Source organism: Haliotis cracherodii, unplaced genomic scaffold (assembly GCF_022045235.1).
Source record: "Haliotis cracherodii isolate W230 unplaced genomic scaffold, xgHalCrac1.p SCAF_7, whole genome shotgun sequence".
NCBI classification, from domain to species: Eukaryota; Metazoa; Mollusca; class Gastropoda; order Lepetellida; family Haliotidae; genus Haliotis; species Haliotis cracherodii.
Window position 1 is genome coordinate 62,151,906 of NW_027266330.1, and position 7,738 is coordinate 62,159,643.

A 7,738-nucleotide genomic window follows, 5' to 3' on the forward strand; every position below is an offset into this window, starting at 1 on the left:
AAAGGTAGATATTGTATGTTCTTGTACCAGAACATGAAGTTTATGAAAATAATTGCTGGGGTACGACAGAGTCAGTGAATTTTGGGACCCGTAATGATCCTGGTTAGAATCATCTTCCCGAGGCAAGAGAGTTGACTGACTTTAAAAGTCCAGTTTCCACCCTTGCCGAACTAGGCTGGAATTCCTGGGCTCGATCGTAGCGCCACCAGTGGCTATTACGAGTTATGTCCTTTCTATGCCTCCCCTATTGACCAATCAGATTCAACCTCTCGTATCACATGCATTTGCTTGAAACAAAACGGTGGCGCTCAGTCAAGGCGATCTGATTGATAATCAAGATCTATAGTGTGATAAAACGAGTCTTACATCGTGAAGTGCATCAAATCACGTTAGCATCTTGATTAAAAGCATGAAAAGATTTAGAAAATATCTGTTGACATCGAGTTAGCGGTGCACATGCTTTGCAAATCCTGCAGTCGACCGAAATCTGCATGACACTTTACGAACCGGATTTCGATTTCAGTGCGCGATTTTGATTGGACTATGCACAGACTGGTTAGTCCAGCCAAAATGTAATTCCATAATACCAGCCTAGTTCGGCAAGGATGGAAACTGGACTTTTATAGTCAGTTAACTCACTTGCCTTGGGAAGATGGGTTAGGATAGGTCTTCATCAAGCCATTCTTGTAAGAGACGACAAACTGGGCCAGACTCACTGACTTGGTTGTTACATTTAATCGTATCCCAATGTCGTGGAGCATATTTATGCTATGAATCACTGTAATATCTGCTCCAGACTCTATTATTTACAGACTGCTGTTATAAAGCTGGAATCTTGGTCTGATCCAAAACTTGTGTTTTTAAGCCGCCAAGTATAGTAAAAACAATATTTGTGATTTCACAGAGGAGTTACTTATATGTCACTTACTGTCATTACAGTGCGAACCTTGGAATGGAGTTGTACCATTATTCTTTGGTTTCGTGGCTGAAATATCTTTGGTTTCGTTGTTGACTGCCAAACAAAATTAACATTAAAGACAATATGTTTCTTTAATTTCCTATTTCCTCATTCCACTAAAGGACATATCATGACAGGTATTCATACAACATGTGTTGTTTTGTCTTGTTGGAAATACAGAAATGTCAAAATCTACGTGAAATGAATAGATTGTTTGATGGTGCTCAGAAAATAAATAATTTGTTTGATATAGATTGTACCAAAATAAATGCCCACCCCTCCATACAAATCAAAAGGAAGCTCCCATTGAGCTTACTTACGTTGATATGATTTAAAACTGAAGCCTCCATTGTCGACGACGAGATGAAATAAACGACGCCTATATGTAGAAACAGGCATGTACGCTAGGATACTGAAAGGAGTATTTGAGTGGACGAACACGTAGAAATCAGTTATGAGGTATGACATGAAGTAATCAGTTGCTGTGCATGTTCCTACTTTATATCTTGACCCTCGGATTGGTGTCCAGTCCACGTGAATATTGAACTCTATAGATGTGTCGTGATTATTGTACTCTTTAGATGTATAGTGATTATTGTACTCATGAGATGTGAAGTGACCTTCAACTTGCACGTCGTTGTTCCCTTTATCTGTTATAATTTGTAAAGTACCTCCGAAGGTTATTGCACTTCGCTTTGTGTAGTAAGCAACGGGTGGTACGATAGTGAACGTGCCATATCTGTCGTAGGACAGTAGACATAGCATTGTCATAACCGGTTGGGTGGTTTTGAAGTAGAGATTCGTACGGGGTCCATATCGCTTTCTGAACACGCCCGTGTCACCAACAGATACTGTAGAGCCGTCATTGAACATAATCTGAGTGTCACTGTGGTCGGTGACAACCTGAAGCTGGTATGGGGGAGAACTGTTTAGTTGTTCACGAACTGCAACAACATATTCTCTTCCATGATGCCTTTTGGGTAGAAGTTGTTGATAGGCAATCAAATGAATGCAGGCAGCAGTTTTAGTAAATTTCAAACCTCTGTAAGTATAAAGTCCCTCATATGTTGCACTGTAGACTGCAATAGTCTCTTCGGCAGCTACTACTGTTCCAGTCAGATCAGACGTACTGTTCAATGTAAAAGCTTGGTACTCCATGAGAGTGAGACTGAGCTGTCTCCGTGAAAGTATAGTTTGTTGTCATAGGTTATGTAACCACCCAAGCTAAATGTGATGTCAACATTCGTCTTTTTGCTGTGTGTGGCAATCACTATGACTGAGATGTAACCCCTCGAAGGATGGCAGAAGGACAGGATATATTTTGTCCCTAAAGCGGAGATAGGGAGTGGAGAGAAAACTGTGGTGTTGGCGTGTCCTCCGATCTGAATATGATCATTTTCTACGTGGACAAGGATGGTTTTATTCTGAATACCATTTGCTGTGTTTATAGAATATTGTGGGTAGAAATAGTCGGTTTTAAATGGTGGGACCTGTGTATGGATTTTGTATCTGCCAGTGTCCTCCCTCCTCTCCAGTTGATGCGTGTATTCCAGGGAGGTAAGGTAATGCATGATTGGGTCGAAATCTTGGGAGAGCCATCAGGTATGTCCGTCCTTAAAAAAACATGGTCAAATTACAAAAGCAAATATTTTGCACATAATCATGATTCAAACTTGGCAATGAAACTCAACATAACATTAGAAAATGTGCATCAATCACATGGGTTGAGTGAGTGAGTGAGTGAGTATGGTTTTAAGCCGCTTTTAGCAATATTCCAGCAATATCACGGGGGGACACCAGAAATGGGCTTCACACATTGTACCCATGTCGGGAATCGAACCCGGGTCTTCGGCGTGACGAGCGAACGCTTTAACAACTAGGCTACCCGACCGCCCCCACATGGGTTGAAGCATAACTAAACACACCAAGTCAAGAACTACAGAAAAGGTTGTTAAATATGACTTTCATTTAAGCTGTGGTAGAATAACTTTTGATGTGCTTACCGACTCGACCGACTCCAATGGACCTTTGCAATAAACAAAATTACTCAAAGAAACATCGAACTAATGGTAAGAAGCATCTCTGACAATAATCCTTGGTACTATCTTTCTTTGACTAGCATTCAATCATCATTGTTATTAATACACTTTATGAAGTGTTTCATAGTAAAACTAACGACATTGTTGATGCGCTGGAAATGAAGAGACCAGAGAAACTCATATTTATATTATATACTGGTCAAATTAAAAACTTCACATTTTAAAAAGTAATCCCATATATGATATACAACGGACAAATGTATCAGAGGAGGTAATTTGTAATCATTAATGTCCAAAGAAGGATTTTAATTAACTGTGGTAGCCATAATTTGTTCCAAGCACCTAAAGTATTCGGTAATAACATCAACAGTTTAAATCATAAGTCCCAAGCACGAGAATCTGATGGCACACAAGTTCAGTAGCGTGTATAGCCACCATGTGCGTTGACAACTGCCACACAACGCCTCCGCATGGACCTTGTGATGCTTGTGAACACATGATTGGGAAGACGACGCTATTGTTTCTGCAAAATAGTGCCAAGATCTTGCAAATTCTGTGGTTGGTTCTGGGGAGTGCGCAGACTTCTGCCAAGAGCATCCCAGACGTGTTCGATGGGATTGAGGTCGGGAGACCTTGACGGCCAGTCCATGACGTTGACTCCCGCATTCTGAAGGAAATTCCTTGTCAGTATTGCTGTGTGGGGGTCTGGCATTGTCGTGTTGGAAGATCAAACCGGGTCCATGTGCTGCCATAAAAGGCAGAGGTTCTGGTGCCAGTACCTGGTCGCGGTAAGCAGCAGCGTTGAGGTTGCCACGGATGACAAGAAGCCTGGAACGTGTATTGCCACAGAAAGCAGCCCACAACATGACACTTCCGCCTCGAAATCTGTCAACTTCCTGTACTCAACACTGGGCGTAACGTTCATGACGGCGCCTCCACACCCTCGCCCTACCATCAGCAAATCGAAGATTCATCACTGAAGACGACTTGATTCCAAGTGTCGCTGTGCCCACAATTGACGTTGACGTCTGTGTAATTGAGTCAGAATCGGCCCGCAGTATGGCCGTCGTTCTTGAAGGTGAGCAGTTCTCAGACGGTTTCGAACAGTTTGCGCACTCAGTCTACCCCTAAACAGTGATGTAGCGGACAAAAATCGATTACGGAGGTGACGTAAGACAATCTGACGATCCTCTGCATGTGACGTCACACGTGGTCGACCTGGCCGAGGGCGATCAGCGGTGGTATCCGTTTGCTGTAGACGCGTCTGTAAATCATAAACAGTCCGTCGACTACAACCCATCGTCCTTGCGACTTCAGCTACGGACGTTCCCGTCTGCAACATGCCGATGGCACGTTCACGTTGCACATTTGAAACGCGTGGCATGACAAATGGCCGTAAAGACTTTTGTTTTCTTGTGTTTTTCTTTTTTGGTTAATGACTGCTAACAAGTATGGCTGAAAACACGTGCGGTATTATGGCCACGTGACCAGTTGCACGTGAAAAACCACTTTTGCCACTATAGTGCTGTGCACATGATTTTTATCAATTCACCTACACAAAAACGGGTGTTTACATACACAATTAGGGCCCACAATGATAACTGGTCAAAATGTTAAAATTTTAGGATTGTGAAGTTTTTAATTTGGTTCAGTATACATAAATGTTCAGAGTGACAAATTTCACAACTTTTGAGATAATCGAGCATGATCTTTCCACAAAGAGCATCATACGACTCTTGCTTAAACGTTGTCTGGTCAGTGTTAACAACTTTCAAGGCCTCAGTAACGCTTTCAAGACTTTTATCTTGCGAATGTGAAAGACATTTCCAAACTAGACGTTTCAATGCCAAAGTGATATCCGTACACATATGAACAATTGACTTGCCTTTGCTTGTGTTTATGACAGGTACTACCGGACCTCTGGGCAGGTATTTCTTATGATTATGAAAGAGTTTGGCACTTGTATGCACTTATAAAATAATGGGTTACAGAGGACCCCACGCTTATGATATGGTGGGAATCATAAAATTAACTCTGATTTTAGCAGATATTTCTTTTAATTATGAAAGGGTTCTGTCTCTTTTATTGTATTTTCATCTAGATTCGGACTCTCTCTTAGGCAAATTTGATGTATGAACTGTTACTCCTCATCGGGAAAATAGGGGCCCAACAGCTTAATACAAAAAAAAGCGGAAAATAACATCATAAGAATACTCTACTAAAAGCAGAACCCATTGTACAATCCCGACTCTATCATGAGCATGTCTTTGAGATTAACTATTAAATACTAAAAAAATTTTTTTTAAAATAAAAAAAAATCAAAAAATAATTTTAAAAAAGAAGAAGAAAACAACCTATTAAATATTGATGACACCAGGTGTTCACGAAAATACCCTTCATGGAAGTGCAAGTGCAGATGCAAGTCAATTGTTTACCCGAGAACAGACGGGCCCATAATACAGTACAAGTCGAAATGAGAATTGCTCAGGACATTTTAATACAGCATGATGTATATACCTCGGAAAGGCCTTGCTGGTGCTTCCTCCAGTGATAAGCTGTAGAGGTAGGCATTTGATCCAGTATGGTACGTAAGAAGCGTAAAGGGGTGGTCAAAGGAAAGGTATGTAGAATATCCGCTCCAGTCGTCCCATGATACAGTTCCTACTTTATAGCCACTGCCTGATATTTCCTCCCAGTCCACTGTAACTTTTTGGTATATATACTGGGCCTGAATTACCAGCGATGCTGTCTTCCGGGTGCAAATCTTCAGACTAGGACGCCGCCCTCGCGGGTATACGAGGGTGTAATTGGCAGGCATGTACGTATTCACAGGTGGAACAGTAGCAAAGACACTTTTCACACCGTCTCGCCTAATTACTGTCACCATAACAGGACGCGTGGCACTTATATGGAGATTCCTGTACAGTGGTCGCTGTGACCGTTGATGTATTCAGCCCCTTCTTTAATTCTGAAACTGATATCCACGTCCGTGCTTTGAGTGTGTGTTGCCACCACAAGTAATTTCTCATAATCCTCAGTATACGTCGTATCAGAGGGCACAATGTACTTAGTCCCAAGGGCAGATATTGGAAGGGGGTTGAACCTACTCTCCCCCTTTAACGTTATTTGCATATCATCATCGCTTGTACTTATTATAATAACCTTGGGTTCAATAGAACCCATAACCTTCATTTTGCCATGAATATTAATTGAGGCAGATCGGTTTGATGCAAGTGCGTGTGGTGTTCTGTACCCTAACTGTGGATACCGTAGCTCTACCAGGCCTCCAGTCTCTCCAGCCTTAGCAGTCACAGAAGTGCCGCTCGTCTTGTACGCCAAAACTGCCAAGTAGTCTTTACCTGCTGAAGTTAAAACAAGATCACGAAGATGCGTATGTTCCCACCATCCTGTACAGAGTGAGTGAGTGAGTTGGGTTTAACGGCGCTTTTAACACAATTCCAGGTTTATCACGGCGTGTCAGCTTAATGTGGGAGGAAAGCCCGAAGTGATGCAGGTCTCAGTCGTTTACCACTTCGGTGAAACCCACGAGCATGGGTATGGTGCTGACAAACCTAGAAACATAATTGGCGCGAACCGGGATTCGAACCCACAATCATAGGTTTCTGGCGTGCCCAAGGGACGCAACTCTGCACAGCGAATCTCGGCGCCTTAGACGACTGGGCCACCCGTGCCCCCGCGCCAACATTAATCCATATTTCAACAACTGCGGTGAAAATACTGAGTTAACTTCATATACGGGGAATTAGGATGTTAAGCAGTGGCTTCATCCACTCGGTTACATCACTTCATACTCAAGGGTATGATAATAATGGTTCACGTGCACCCAAATCTTACCAGGTTATTCAAAGGTCCTGATTGGCACATACCTCAAGATGATCTTCGAGTCGACCAGGCCACACAAAGAGGCTGTCAAGGTTATCTCCCCTTACCGATGCATCTATCGTTCAAGTCTTATCCTGCGAGGGGGCACGGGTGGCCCAGTTGTCTAAGGCGCCGCGATTCGCTGTGCAGAGTTGCGTCCCTTCGGCACGCCAGAAACCTATGATTGTGCGTTTGAATCCCGGATTATGTTTCTAGGTTTGACAGCACCATATCCGTGCTCGTGGGATTCATCGAAGTGGTAAACGTCTGAGACCTGCATCACTTCGGGCTTTCCTCACACATTAAGCTGACACCCGCGATATAACTGTAATACTGTTAGAAGCGGCGATAAACCCAACTCACTCACTATAACTGACTATAAAGGTTCAGTTTCCACCCTTGCCGAACTAGGCTGGTATTATGGAGTTACATTTTGGCTGGACTAGCGAGTCTATGCATAGTCCAATCAATTTCGCGCACCGAAATCGAAATCCGGTTCGTAAACTGTCGTGCAGATTTCAGTCGATTGCAGGATTTGCAAAGCATATGCATCGCTAACTCGTTATCAGCATATATTTTCCACATCTTTTCATGTTTTTAATCAAGGTGCTCACGTGATTTGATGCATTTCGCGATGTAAGACCCGTTTTATCACAATATAGATCTGGTTATCGATCAGATCGTCTTGACTGGGCGCCACCATTTTGTGTGAAGCAAACGCAAGTGATACGAGAGGTGGAATCTGATTGGTCCATAGGTGAGGCTTAGAAGGGACATAACTCGTAATAGCCACTGGTGGCGCTACGATCAAGCCCATTATTTCCAGCCTAGTTCGTCAAGGATGGAAACTGGACTTTTA

General features: G+C 42.8%; 1 pseudogene; it reads right to left on the reverse strand.

The window, feature by feature from the left end:
- Window positions 1–1,270: 1,270 nt before the first annotated feature.
- LOC139449071 (uncharacterized) lies at window positions 1,271–6,882 on the reverse strand (annotated as a pseudogene).
- Between the last annotated feature and the right edge of the window lie 856 nt (window positions 6,883–7,738).